This window comes from Sinohyriopsis cumingii, chromosome 3 (genome assembly GCF_028554795.1).
Source record: "Sinohyriopsis cumingii isolate HCF-2022 chromosome 3, ASM2855479v2, whole genome shotgun sequence".
Taxonomy (NCBI): domain Eukaryota; kingdom Metazoa; phylum Mollusca; class Bivalvia; order Unionida; family Unionidae; genus Sinohyriopsis; species Sinohyriopsis cumingii.
In genome coordinates, this window is record NC_142963.1 from 80,130,606 (window position 1) to 80,146,483 (window position 15,878).

Below are 15,878 nucleotides of genomic sequence, written 5' to 3' on the forward strand. Positions count from 1 at the left end.
TCTTCTGTCAGGACAAGTGGTCTCTCATAATAGGTTTGTGTAAGATAACAAGTCTTCAAGGTCAATATGCAACTGGGAATAAACACCCACAAATAATGTACAAAAACTTTTTATTTTATATTCATAGTTCTTGTGTGAATATTGCATTCATTTCATCACAAAATAATTTTATATATCAATACAGCTATCATAAAACAACCACATTAAGACCAGGCTTACATGTATTAGCATATGAATTGCAAACGTAACTTAGGTAATATTTATTTATCCTCTACGTAAGTTAACTTTTCATGACCATCAATGTCAGAATTACTTCAAATGTAGCATAAGAATTGAACACTTATCAAGGATAACACTTACTCATCCTTAATGATATAAAGCAAAAACAGAGTAAACCCATCCACAAGCAACTTAAATTTATTAGAGATTTGCAATCAATAAGATTAATTCACTGACTGAGAGACAAAAGCCATAACCTTAATTCACTGATTAAGAGACCAAAGCCATAAGTTTCATTCACCAATTGAGAGACAGAAGTCATAGGTTTAATTCACCGATGACATAATGAGCTTAACTTGATAAACAAAGGATGCAACCATCTGTGCCACGGTGAACAGATGATAGCTGTACATCAAAAAAGTAAAAAACAGAAGTTCTTTTACAATGACTATCAAACCCAGAAAATGATAACCAGTTATTAAAGGGAAAGACCTCTGGTTTTATGGATTGACCCCAAAGACAAACAGTTTCTTTAACGTGACTACAGTCAAGGCCTTCAAGAATGTTTCTCATTATGAAAATATTGGCATTGTGTGGTGTTTGCTAAAGGTAAAGAAACAATAGGAACTGTTGAATTGACTAGTTATATAACTGATCACTCCATCTGAAAAAAAGAATGGTTGATTATAATGGGGATTTACATGAATTTCACACTACAGTGGCAGTTACATGTGCTTTAGTCTGGTGTATTGTCTGTAGGATACAACCCTACTGGCATAATTGACAGGTGATCACTGATAAATAGTTTAGAAAAGCAGATAGCCAGGTAGATTTTTGCTTATAGCAAGCCATCCAATATGGCTATGTTTCCAAGAATTAAATAAAGGTCAGTGGAGTTTATCTGTCTTTGCAATGTGGTTTTTCATAGCCATGTCAAATTTTGCCTAAAATCATGGTTGCTAGTCACATTCTGTGGGCTTTTGCTTATGACAATATATTTATATGATAATATTTATCCATGCATGATAACAATGGTCGTAAATGACAGGTGGTTGCTGATAACATAGGTGTGCTTAATATAGTTCTTACTGTTTATCTTGACTTCTTCTTTTATTTAAAGGATATTAATGACAAATATCCAGTCTTCATTTCATCCTTATATAAGGTGAATATACATGAAACTCTTCAGACAGGATCTATTGTTGCAAGGAAAGCCTGATATAATAAAATAATACTTTATTGGTATTTTACTAAAGCCATATATTTTATATCAGTCTGTCTTTTCTCTATATAATTCTGCATAATAACTCCAGTTTTCCACCATTACAAAACCTTATGAACAGCTGTAATTTGGGTCAAGAACAAAACTCATTTATTTCAGGCTTAAAAAAGTCATAGGTCAAGGTTCCAGGGCCTTAAAGAAGGGCAATTGTCTACACGCTGTAACTTAACTTGTATACCAGATACCTTAACCAAATATTGCAGATAGCTTACGTCTGGGATAAGAAAGATAACTGGTGATGGGGGTGAAAAGGTCAAGGTTATAGTGACTCGGAGAAGAAACTTATTTCTTTATCACAAAATATTACTGCATTTTGTGGATAGTTTGTATTTGAGACAAAGAATACACATTCATTTGGATGTTAAAGGTCAAAGTCACAGATCCTAAGAGGAGGAATCGGTTGATAGCCTAGCATTTGAGATAAGGAAGGCATTATTAATTTTGGAGTTAAAAGTTCAAATATTTAGATCAAGGTCAGAGACACTCGAAAAAGAAAAATAGTTTCTACAAAAACCTGTGTTCTGTGTCATTTACCCTGACCAATGAAATAGCTTGTTTCATTTAGTATTTTTGTCAGGCAGCATTGCTTAACAGTGGCATAGTGCATGATTGTACTTTAGCTTTAGTACCTGAGTATCAGACCAGTGGTAAAGGACTTTACATAAAACAAGTATAATAATAATACCCCATATGTAATAATGTATGATTTATGGTAAAATTGTTAAATCTACTGAAATTGCACAAGAAGGCTAAGCATAGTTAATAGTTTGTTTGATTTTTAATTGTAATTGTAAATCATTTATTATTACATTGAAAGACATGAAGACAGCAGTCCTAGCTTGTTACATTTTTTCCATGTACAGTATGTGTATCTGTGAACATTTCAAAAGTCATTTTTCTCAAATCCCATACAGGCATCACAAGTTTGCCCAACTAAACAAATTTGGTATGTCTTTATTTTCAGTGTACTTGCTACTGACAAGGATTACAGTTCTGAGTATAACACCATCACCTACTGGATAGCAGGTGGAGATAATGACAATACCTTTTACATTGACTCAAGAACTGGACAAATTTATTTTTGCAAAAATCAATAGATTTTGACCTTCCAAGCAATCAAAGAAGTTTCTCTCTTACAGTTTGTATAGTTTTATTTTATTATACCTTATCTTAAGGATCTCATTGTCATGTATATTATTCATTTTGTCATGTATTCATTTTGTCATGTATATTATTCATTTTGTCATGTATTCATTTTGTCATGTATATTATTCATTTTGTCATGTATTCATTTTGTCATGTATATTATTCATTTTGTCATGTATTCATTTTGTCATGTATTCATTTTGTCATGTATATTATTCATTTTGTCATGTATATTATTCATTTTGTCCATCCTTTGACATCTCCATGCATTTGTGCATCTGCTATTAAGTCTTTGCTATTTGGGTAATATTTAATAAGCAAATGATTGGACAATTTCAAATCAGGTAACATTATCAGGCATGCAGCTTTCTACATACAGTATTTCAATAGTTTGAAAAAAGAAAAATTCTGGCATAACACTTCACTGCTCAAAACAGTTATGTTTTAATACAAATATTTATTATTTGTACCAAGAACTGTACACACATGCCTTAGTAGTTGCTTCTGTCTGCAAGCTGCAGGTTTTCTACTGAATGCCTAGTATGTATGTTTGAACATGATTAATTAAAAAGGGAGACTCTGTAAATCAGTTGGTAAGGTATTAGACTCATAATTCAAAGGTTGTGGGTTCAGTACCTTTACAGGCCTGCCAGTGTTGACCACCTTGGTATGTCTTTGAGAAAAGCACTTTGCTCCCATTTCCTTGGCATGGTATAGTCAAATAATGTGCAAGAACCATTAAAAGCCAAAAAGCCAAGTTCCATTAGTAATGAAACAGTGTTGTAAATACAATCTGGTTCAAACTTAAATAATGGTGGCTTTATCATTGCTGTTGTTGCCAACAGCCATAAGATTTTCATCAGTGTTTTGTTTGGTTTTCAAGGATAGGAAAGTCAAATAAATATACATTGTAATTGGTTTTGCAGTGAGATTGCTGCTTCCCTTTTATTACATGCTTCAACAAATAAAAGTACAAATTATAAAGTATTCTAGTGTTTCCCAATTTGTGTTTAGATTCAAGCCAGTGATCTACATAGAAATGTCAATGGATCCGTAGTCAATGCAACAACCACTCTGTATATAACAGTTCTTGATGAAAATGACATCTTTCCTGCCTTTGTGACAGGTAGGTAGCTCTGAGAAAACAAAACTGTCTTTCATCTCATTGGTTGGTTATCTGCTTATACAGAATATATTTGCAAGACTTATTCTAATTTCTGTGTCTTAAAAAATAATTCACCAAAATAACTGGAATCACTTTGGAAAGTTACTGTTAAACAATCTATGATTTATTCATGTGTTTGTTTTATTCCGAGAGAAGAAGAGAGATTGATAATGAAATCCAATTATGAAGGAGTCATTCAAAGTAAAGCCCAGATAAAATGTATTATCCTTTGTGGAACACAACTCTGTTTTCAGTGACAGGCACAGACAACTTATTCATTTTCCGATATCATTTGTTAAAATAAATATAATATCTTAGTGCAGTTGCCATACTTGTGACATAATTTCTAATACTTAGGGCATAGCATCATTTTTTGAGATCATAAGAATTATGTCTTGTACAGCATATCTGAGGCTTGTACTGTTACAAGTCTGCAGTTAGTTACTTCCCCTTCATTTACAATTTGGAATTCATGTCATTGCTCATTTTCTTTTTAGGATGGCTATATTGACATTGGGTTTGCATTTAAATACTTCAAACTACATTAGTTGGTCCCTAATGAAAATGATGCAGATGTGACTTCCCAAAATGGACACCACATTGACCATTTTGTGATTTCTCATAACAGCTACTTCTCCTGAATTTATCGTTATACCAAGTTTTCTTTTAATCTTTAAAAGAGCACTGATTTCTAAAAAGCACTGATTTCTAAAATATGTACTTCTTCCTTTGTTAATATGATGCTGATCCAACCTCCAAAATGGCTGCCTTGATGGACAGCCTACAAATCTTTAAATGACTTCTTCTCCTGAATGTATGTTCATCCTGAAATGGTATTTTCACTTAAACACCGTAGCAATACCTGAAAGGATGTTGATACTGAAATGGCATTTTCACTTAAACACCATAGCAATACCTGAAAGGATGTTGATACTGAAATGGCATTTTCACTTAAACACCATAGCAATACCTGAAAGGATGTTGATACTGAATTGGCATTTTCACTTAACCACCATAGCAATACCTGAATGGAATTTGATACTGAAATGGAATTTTCACTTAACACCGTAGCAATACCTGAATGGATGTTCATACTGAAATGGTATTTTCACTTAAACACCATAGCAATACCTGAATGGATGTTCATACTGAAATGGCATTTTCACATAAACAACATAGCAATACCTGAAAGGATGTTGATACTGAAATGGCATTTTCACTTAAACACCATAGCAATACCTGAAAGGATGTTATTACTGAAATGGTATTTTCACTTAAACACCATAGTAATACCTGAATGGAATTTGATACCAAAATGGCATTTTCACTTAAACACCGTAGCAATACCTGAATGGATGTTGATACTGAAATGGTATTTTCACTTAAACACCATAGCAATACCTGAAAGGATGTTGATACTGAAATGGTATTTTCACTTAAACACCATAGCAATTCCTGAAAGGATGTTGATACTAAAATGGTATTTTCACTTAAACACCATAGCAATACCTGAAAGGATGTTGATACTGAATTGGCATTTTCACTTAAACACCATAACAATACCTGAATTGATGTTCATACTGAAATGGCATTTTCACTTAAACACCATAGCAATACCTGAATGGATGTTCATACTGAAATGGTTTTTTCACTTAAACACCATAGCACACCTGAATGGATGTTCATACTGAAATGGCATTTTCACTTAAACACCATAGCAATACCTGGATGCAATTGGTTCTGATTGAAAATGCTGTTTATATGACATTCAAAATATAATATTGTGGCCATGTTGAAATATTGTTATTATTACTCCTCTTGAATAAAGGGTGGCATTAGCATGAGTTTTTCACAGGAATACTACCTGCAGTGTGCAGCTACTTCAGAATGAAAATATTACAGTTCTGGCCATCAGTATATCTTCACTTTTATGAAGGCCAGAGTTTGAAAAATATACCTAATTGACCTTAAAGTCAAGTCAAGGCCATTGCTTGCATTTGTGTATTTCATTACATTTATGAAAAGAGTGACATGTACAAACAGACATTAATTTTGACCAGGCTCTTTATTTATTTGACTTCCAATAAACAACTTAAAGTCTAATATCTTGATTAAGCTTTCAGCCGTACCAGGGACATTTACTGCAATCTCTCTCATCTCTTATATTATATTACATTTGCCATAGCTCTTACATGAAGTTACCTTGGAAAGTGTACTGTGGTGCTTCTTACATGTGGTGAATTGTTTATGCTGTCAACCATATCACCCATTAAAACTCAATAAAAACAGTTTTACTTTTCTAATTCTTTTCAAACTTTGAATGAATGAACATGGTCTTATGTTCATAACTAATTTGATATAAATTATATCATATGTACAAGTCTTTGACTGCACTGCCATGTGAACATGACAATACAAATAAGTATGAATGCAGTTGTATCAAAAGCAATGACTAATATAAGATTGTGCTACACTTACAGGTATCTTGTGAACATGTTAACTCACCCATATAAGAAACTGTTGTTACTACCAGATTTGGAATGCTGGAGTTTCTCAATAATAATCTGAGCTGGTTTTTAATGTTCAATTGTTAAAAAAAATAAAAGAACAAAACATGGACTTATTGCGTATTCTTGGAAATTTTTGTTTGGCCAGAAGAGTCTCACTCATATCGAGAGACTCTTGTTTTCTCTTATGCCATTTAAAAATTATACAAAATTAGATATTACCTGTATTTACACCTTTAGTACCATTAGAACTTTTATATTCTTCAAAGTTACTAGTATTGTTCTGTATTCATAGCACTTTTCATTTATCATTATTTGTGTTTGTATTTATGTAATTGTCAGTTCATACACATATTTAATTGCAATATCTATTCAGGTGTATCTTGATGTATGTACATGTAGACTTGTACTATAGTTATTAGTGAGACAAAGTTATATCAGTGTATTCGTGAAAAGATCTGAATCATTCTCGTTGTCCGTGTTATTTTTGGTCAGTTTTGTTGTCAAACATTTGAGGACCAAACAAAAACATTGCAAAATTAGCTTTCTAAGGTAAGTAGATCCCCCAAAAAAATTAATTTGCATTTCCCCCACTTCTAAACATAACTGTAAAGGCCATACCTTTTAAAGATATTTATAAAGGCCACACCTTTTAAAACTATTTTTAAAGACCATACTTTTACAAGCATTAGTAAAGGCTATACCTTATAAAGTATTTATAAAGATCATACCTTTTACAATCATTAGTAAAGGCTATACCTTATAAGTATTTGTAAAGACCATACCTTTTACAATCATTAGTAAAAACTATACCTTATAAAGTATTTATAAAGGCCATACCTTTTACAATCATTAGTAAAGGCTATATGTTATAGAGTATTTGTAAAGACCATACCTTTTACAATCATTAGAAATGGCTATATGTTATAAAGCGTAAAGACCATACCTTTTACAAGCATTAGTAAAGGCAATAACTTTTAAAGATATTTGTAACGACCATACCTTTTACGATCATTAGTAAAGGATATACCTTATACAGCATTTGTAAAGACCATACCTTTTGAGACCTTTGGACTCTTCATGCATGCAGTTATTAGTTGACCTGAAATAAATATTTCTTCCAGATGACACTCACCTTGAAGATTATGTGACAGCTGTCAGTACTCTTTGTGAAGTCATATTTCTGCCATATATGGAAATTATTGGAGTTAAATCTAATTTCTCTCCTAGATATTTTAACATTGCTTGATATTACTATAGATATATTTTTAACTCTAGTCAATTAGAAATACCATTATTATTATTATGATTGTATTTTTTTAAAACTATTATATGCTAATACATTTGTAACCCTTAGTTACTGGAAATGAGTTTCCCAACCATAGTTGATTCACAATAATGAAATTCATTTGTAGATGTAATTTGGTATCCTACAGTGCATTTTTAGTGACTGCTCACTACCTACTTTCTCCCATTTGTTGTGACTTAAACCTACAGTTTATTTTTTGTTAATTTTAATATCTGTAAAATATATTAATATACGTTCAGCTAAGAAAATCTCCAATAATGTAACATAGATACATCTTCTTCAGATACATATGTTTGTAAAGAGAACCATGTTTAACCAAAGGCATGCTTATGAAGTGAACGCTGTTTTACCAAGAAATCACACATTTTTTAAACACCAACTGTATATGAAACCTTCTCATTCGATAGATGGCAGCATTTGAATGGTTGTGTAAAATTTGCATGTATTCAGCAGTCATGAGCAGTCTTAAATTTGCCTCTTTCACTCGCAGAATTTTTTTATGATTCTATACATTTTCATTTGACATTTAGCTGATTAAGAAATTTCTAGATGATATTCTATGTTATGTGATGTTACGATGGCAAAGACATACTCCCACTTCTACATTCACCAATGAAACACCTCCTTCCCAAGACACAATGACAAAACAATTTGCAAAAATCTTCAAACTTGACAATGGTAGAATAATGGTAATTTGCAATGCAGGGTTCCACTTATAACATAACACAGACTTAAGTCATGGAAACTGTTGAAGTTGTATATGACATTGGAGGTATATTAAACTTAAAAAAGTTGCTAACTGTTGATTATATTGAAATGAAAATGATATTGTATAACTAATCAATTTGAATGATTTAGAGGTATGTGATATTGAGTTCTCACATCTACCTTCAAGAACATGATTCAAATTGTGTCTATTACCTCAAAGAATCACATCACAGTCTTGGAAATTCTTTGCTTATTAATCAATACCTCTGTCTCAGAAAGATAATCTCACATCTGTGGTACTGCTATAGTCCCCACCATGTCATACAGTGCCATTTGGGATGAAGATATCTGCTAGAGAAAATCATCCATGCCTTTCATCCCAAGATATTATGCTGATTGATACTGCCCTAACCCTGATGAACCGAAATGCACAAGAAACTCATTTAGTTCTCTATCATAGCAATTATTGACAAGTCAACCATTTTCGTAGGATAGGTCACATGACTATTTTGTCTTGAAACTATGCCTTTCATTAGTCAGCCATTGTTTCATTCTGTCTTTCAAAGCTATAAAACTTTGCTTCTTTGAGAATTTTGAGCAAAGAATTTGTTTTATATACATGTATATTCTTCACTCATTCTTCTGCAGGCATGGATTGTGTTTTGAAGGTGAGTATTGACAATTTGCACAATTTGTCCTTGCAAGCACCTGATGCTATATTTAGAGTCCGGACTTCATTGTTGAACAGGAGTGTTCAATTTCCAATTTTTCACTTTCTCAGCTGCAGTTTATTCTGTCATATTACTGTCCAACCAGAGCAAACAAAATAGTGAAAAATGCAAGAAAGGGAGGAAAGGGAAATTTATCTTTGAAAGATTTAAAAACTCTTTCCTTACAGGCCAAGAGTCTCACTTATTTGATGGCTATGCTTTCATTTTCATGTGTGCTTTCCCAGGATACTATTATCAGCATTTAATCAAGCAAAATAATTTTAATTTTCAATGCACTGTATCACTCGGTCCATCTTCAGTTAATTACTAACACTTTTCTTACTTTGTTTATATTATTCTCCACCACTAGAGGAGCTTTCAAACTGCTCTTTTCTCAAAATTTCAAATTGCAGATGCCAAAAGGACAGCCCCAGTTTGCTTTAGGGAAAGATTAGGCATAGGTGACCGCCAGCTGAAAATATCATACCTTGGCTGTAGCATCTAGTGAAAACCAGCATACTTCCAGAAGCATCTGTGTTCTAATCCAGGCCAGGCCCCTGACAGGAAGAGTGTATTTGACCCATACAGCAGACATTGAATGAAAACTGACTGGTGGCCCACATCAATATCCAGGAAGCAGCCATTGCCATACACATCAAATGAATTTGATACTGAAGAAAATAATTCTTGGCTTCCTCAGATAATGAAGGCGATGGTGAGTGGACACGAACTGAATCATAATTCGGAGTGTTTATTTAAGAATGGACAGTTAATAGACAGATGATTCAGAGATGACCATTTTGGAGAATGGACACTTTGGAGAGGGCATATTTCAGAGACAGAGAATTCTGAGATCATGGACAATGAATTCAGAGATAGAAAAGTCAAATAAAATGCAAGTTGTATTAACAAGACTCACACATAATAACTTTCTTTAATGATAATATTTTGTTCTAGAAATGTCTATGGGCAAAGCATATGAAATAAGTATCCTGCATGAAGAAGCTACAAATGTTCAGCTTAGTTAAATGACAATATATGACATAGTGTATACAATGTTAAAATAATCAAACACAATGTAATAATTCTTAGTTTAACAAAACCTTGTTTTGTGAACAAAATTCTTTAAAAAGATTGCAAACAAGCTCAATCATTAAACCAGATTAAAAATTGTCATTATCGTTAAAATAGTTCTTTTCGTAAACTGTTATAAGTCAGATATTTATTCAGTTAGGTTAATTGTGTGTCTTCAGGTATAATAATAATAATAATGACCTTATTTAAAGAGGGTAACACAATTAGCTAAAAACTAATCTACCTTGAGGCCCTCATACAAAGGAATTTATTTATTTAAGCTGCATCTCTGAAGCCACTGGATATATTGGGTTTGGAAGAAGGAAATAGAGTGGGCATTTCTAATCTCAGCTGGAATACTATTCCAGAGCAGAGTTCCAGAGTATTGGAAACTTTTTTTAAATAACTCCTTATTTGGTTTGGGAATTTTATACTGTTTGGTAGACATGGATCGCAGGTGGGGAGTATTACCAGGTAGCCTATACTGGAATAGTGATTGTAAATATTCATGAGCACTATTCTGAGATATCCTGTACATTAATTTGGCTTTTCTCAAACAGATTCGGTCTTTAATAGGTAATATTTTTAACCTACCAGCTAAACTTTCCTTGCTTTCTTTCTGGATTGATATTAGCCCAAATGCTCTTTTTTGAAGATGTGCCAGCTTTGCTATGTTTTTATCATTTGAATTACCCCATACTGTACTACAGTAGTCCAAATAGGGTTGTATGTAACTGTTATAAAATAGTTTCCTGTGCCTTTCAGGGAGAAAATGTCTTATCCTACTGAGAAGCCATAAACTTGAATTGACTTTTTTACTGGTATGTTTGATATGTTCAGTCCATGATAGGTTATTATCTACCAGAACACCAAGTAGCCTATCATGACAGACTATTTGCAGATTTGTATCCTTCCATGTCAGACATAGTTCATCACTATCAAGATTTGTCCTTCTTTGCCGTGTTGAGATAAGTAATATTTTAGTTTTACCAGTATTTACCACCATGCCATTACATGTGCACCAGTTTTCCAGTTTGTTTAGTGCATTCTGTAAAGAAATTTCGAGCTCATGCTTTGTGTTTTGGATGTCTGACAATGTTGTGTCATCTGCATAGAGATCTGTAGATGATATTGAGTCTCTTAGTAAAAGTGGTAGGTCATTAATAAATAAAATGAATAGTAGTGGACCTAGAATTGAGCCTTGTGGTACTCCATATCTAATTGTTTCAGACAGAACATTATTTATGTAAACATGTTGTGTTCTCTCATTTAAGTATGAAGTAAACCATCTAATTGTTCTTTCATCACACTGGTAGATTTTCAGTTTCTTCAAAAGGATTTCATGTAATTATTCAATGGAATTATAAAGTACCATAATTATATATGATGCAATAAAGACAGTGGTCGAAATCTCAATATTTGTTTTTTTTGCAGTGGAGGGGCTTTACTTGGAAGTGCCCATTCAACATTCATCCGATGGATTTGCTTTTTCTGAAGTTCCTTAACTAGCATTGGAAGGGTCAGATGAGGTATTTGCATGGAGCTTACAAATGCATTGTGCCAAACTTGGATGGCATTATCTTTATGTGGTGTAACCTTTTACTGCTTCAAAGCAATCCCATATTCCACCGGGTATCTTGATGTACAGATTTAATATCATAGAGTTGATATATTGTCTCCTTGAGAAACCAATGTTATGAACAATGTATAACCATTTAAGAGCTTATAAGTACTCACAAATCTAAGACAGATGGATGTTGTGGATATATGTAAGGACATGGTTTCAATGAGAAATGTGTCAAGTGTTAATAATACCCAGTGACTGCGGATGGATTAAGAATAGCTTTAACTTAATGAAAACAGCTATTGTGTATACAGAAACAAATCCTTATTTAGTAATTGTTGAGAAGGCACATAATTGTATGGGTATGGAACAGTCCATTTTTGATTGTGTATCTGCATTTCACATCATCTTTTGATGTGCTAGCTGAAAGAATGAATCTTATTCAGTATATATTACAACATCACCTAACTATGTGGATTATGTTATTATTACATGGACAGTACTGTTATTCAGCGATAGAATCTGGATTAAGAAAAAGATTTCAAAATGTAATATCAATGGTAACAGTTAAACACACAGAGAATCATATGTTTCATATAACTGAACCATATATCTTTCAAAAACAAAATAAATTCACCATAAATTCACCATGCACTTTGTCGTCAATAAGAACGGTATTTGGTTCAAAATGTCTAACAAGCCCATCAGACAGGCATCTGGATATTATCCCTTCCATTTGAAACAACTACTTCTGGCCACTGATCATATAACTGAAATTGACAAAGCCCAATTTCAAACACAGCATTGGTAGTCACCACATATATTTTGAATTGCAAATTAACTAACTAAATATATGTGTCCTCTAAGGCTAGATCCATTTAAGAGGTTGTTCTGACAGAGTGTAACCTATCTTGGAGGAACTACAGTAGTCCTAGGTGATATGAAATTCATTGGCTTAAATCCTCAAACTTAATGCACTTCCCACAGCTTTAGGTTTGTACAGCCACAGCTACTCTTCTCTGGGTTTTCAGAACTGCAGATTAAGGCTATGGGTAGACGGAGGTCTTATGCATATACCCATTATATTCATGAACCTACATTTCAAATATTGTATGTGTTTTAGGCAGCCAGTCTAGTAGTATGTTTGCAGATGTCATATTTGCTTTACTCAAAATAAACCATCAGTAAATTTGAACTGTCATAAGCAGTCAACCATTTTTCTTCCTACATGTTGACTTTTTATACCTATGAGTAAAAGGCATACATTTATAAATTGTTTTTTACTGCATCCTTACACCAGTTTATATACTTGCAGCATTTACATTACATGCCTACCGGATTTCCTGAGGCAACTGGTACTGAATATACAACATCCCTGAACAGTCTTAGATTGGTTTGGCTTTTTTATGGAGGATACAACTCCTTCAGAATGGCACTCATTTTCCATGCAGTCCTGGAATCTTTGAGTGGGATCTCTGGTTTGGAAGTTCATCTTCAATCCATTTCAGCTGCAAGTTCTTTGAAAAGATAAATTCTGTGTGCACAGCTCTGCTTCTTATTTGAATAAATTTTGACATCTACACTTCTGTGACAGTACCAACTACATTACCTGATCAATTCATGGCATGGACACATTTGTGCATTACTCAGTGCAATTCAGTTTACTGAACTCAGTGGTTCTTGACCTTTCTGGACAGTGACCCTGATTAGGTTTGATGTGTTAACTTTGCAACCCATCACCTTGCAACCATCAATTGCTAAAACCACATGAGTAGGAAATTTCAAATTATTAAGGTTGATTTAGGCTAATATTTAACCACTCAAAACAGCATGGTGACCCAGTGGTTAAGAACCATTGAACTACACAATTGTAGCCAGGTGCCATTTGCAATGCATGTAAATCAATGAAAATATTTTGCCCAGTTATGTAATGTAGTATGTTATATGTATAACTTATTTCAATCTTGTGGTACATGCAGTCAGAAGGTTAGTTTATAAATATGTTTTGCTTTTCTGGACATTTCATACATTACCTCAGCTGCTTGGGCACATTATGGGCTTCATCTTCTTGCAAGTAATTATGTCAAGTTTGTGGCATGATATTCTGCCCTATCTATGTGTCATAATAAAAAAGAGTAGGTCATGATTTTTATATCTTACATATTGATATATTCAGGGATATTTACTTCACACTAATTGTAAAATTTGTGCAAAATGTTATTTAATGCTCTTTAGGCATTATAATAAATGACCTTTCCCAACAATGGTGTTTTTCTTGTCATTCCACAAAGCTAGCTCGCTCTACCTTGGATCTGAGTTGTCTGTCTACTGCTGTAGGTAAAATAACTTTTGATAGGTTACTCACCTATGTTGGGTAGTTCTAAATACTTCAGGGGCTTGAGTTGTTTATCCGTTTAAGGCAACAGTGGTTTTTTAACATTTTCATCAATGCAGGTAGGATGTCTGAAGTACAAACCACTCAAATCAATTCAGACAGTGCAGATAGCATAAACAACTCATCATGCTGATCTGTTATCCATGACAGAGTGAATTGTTATATACATTTTGTTTGCAAACCAAGTCTCCTATTGATAAATACTTATTTGTATCCATGCTATTCAACAGTGTACGCTCAAGATGGCTGCTGCCTTTATAAATTATTGGTTGTGTTGTGTTTATTTCTTTTCAAACAAAAAGAACCTAATTTAATGACTGTATGAACTTTATTAATTGTATGTATTGAGTAAGCATCTACTTTTGGAGGTTTTAATATTTTATTTTGGTTAAATTCCCACATTGGAACAATGGGCAATTTCTCTATTATCAAATATTTAAGGGAAAAACTAATCCTTAATTTTTAAAATGTGATATATTTATAATTCAAGTGGATAAAATCTACATGCAAAAGCTGGTGAACACGCTTGCTGTCATAGATAAAAATGAATGCAGAATGACATATGGCTGATGAAACCATAATGAACTGTATAAAAAGAATCTTGTTAACGAATTTATTAAATGCACATCCATGCGAGTGAGAAAAAAAGATGGGCTATGGCCATGATTAACAAAACATTGTTAGAAAGGTGAAGTATTTTTCCTTTTTCCAATTTTTTTCTCCATTAATTTTAGATTGTCAGAATTGGGCAGGATATTTTCCTTACTGCACTGCTTTTTACTGCATGACGTGTGTCTCTAAAAATAGTACCATCTGTTAGGAACTACTTTTTATTGTAAACAAACATTGTACTCTGATGCAGCCAGTGCTGGAACTTTCTATGTACAAGATTTCTCTGTTGATATGAACTCTGTCTGAACCATTTGAAAGTAGAAATGATAAAGTTGACAATGTTAATGAGTTCATCGAGTCACAAAAGAAACTCACAACCAAGCAAACGACTGGACATGATATCCGCAATGTTCACAACAAACATTTTGAAAATATCATTCTGATCATTTAAACAGCTATTGATGAGAAATGCAAAAATCCTCACTTTGAGGCTCTGAGAGGTAGTAAGTGAGAAGAAACTAGGAATTGCCATTGAGGGTTGAAGAAATTTTTGCAGGAGAACAGAGGAAATCGGAGTGAGAGGACAGGGATAAAGTATACATTAGTAGCTGCATGATAAAGTCTTAAGAGCACACACATGAAATTTCTATATATAATACAGCATTTAAGACACTGTCGGGTCAGTGGGATAGGTTGGAACTCCGGGATTGTGTTTTGTACCGTAGTTGGTAAGATGAGATGAGGAAAGTGCTTTTCTCCACATGAGAGCAATTCAACCACAATTATATTGAATGATTAAATGTTTCTATCAGACTATAGAGAACATTCATGCTACTCTAGTATCGAAAGATTAAAATAACTGGGATGGCCTTCTGCCTCTGGCACTCATGGCATATCATAGTAGTTTTCATAACGCAACACAATTCTCACCAAACAAAATGAAGCTGGGTCGAGAAGTAAGATTTGTTGTTTGAAATTCTTTAGGAAACATCTTTGGAGTGCAGGAATTGTTCATAATTTGCATAAAAGTTAAAGACCTCCCTGGGTCATGCACATGAGCTATCCAGAGAACACATAAAAACTATTAGTATGAAGTAGAAATGGTACTATGTCTACCATACAGACTTCAAAACATGTCAGATTCGGTATGCTGTGTGGTTACATGACCCAGAATGAAATATTAGCCA

At 33.3% G+C, this 15,878-nt stretch overlaps 1 protein-coding gene across 1 annotated transcript in view; it reads left to right on the top strand.

Annotated features, from left to right (window-relative positions):
• The window catches only part of LOC149803179 (uncharacterized), a 303,327-nt gene that overhangs the window by 197,289 nt on the left and 90,160 nt on the right, over window positions 1-15,878 (top strand). The window lies entirely within an intron of this gene.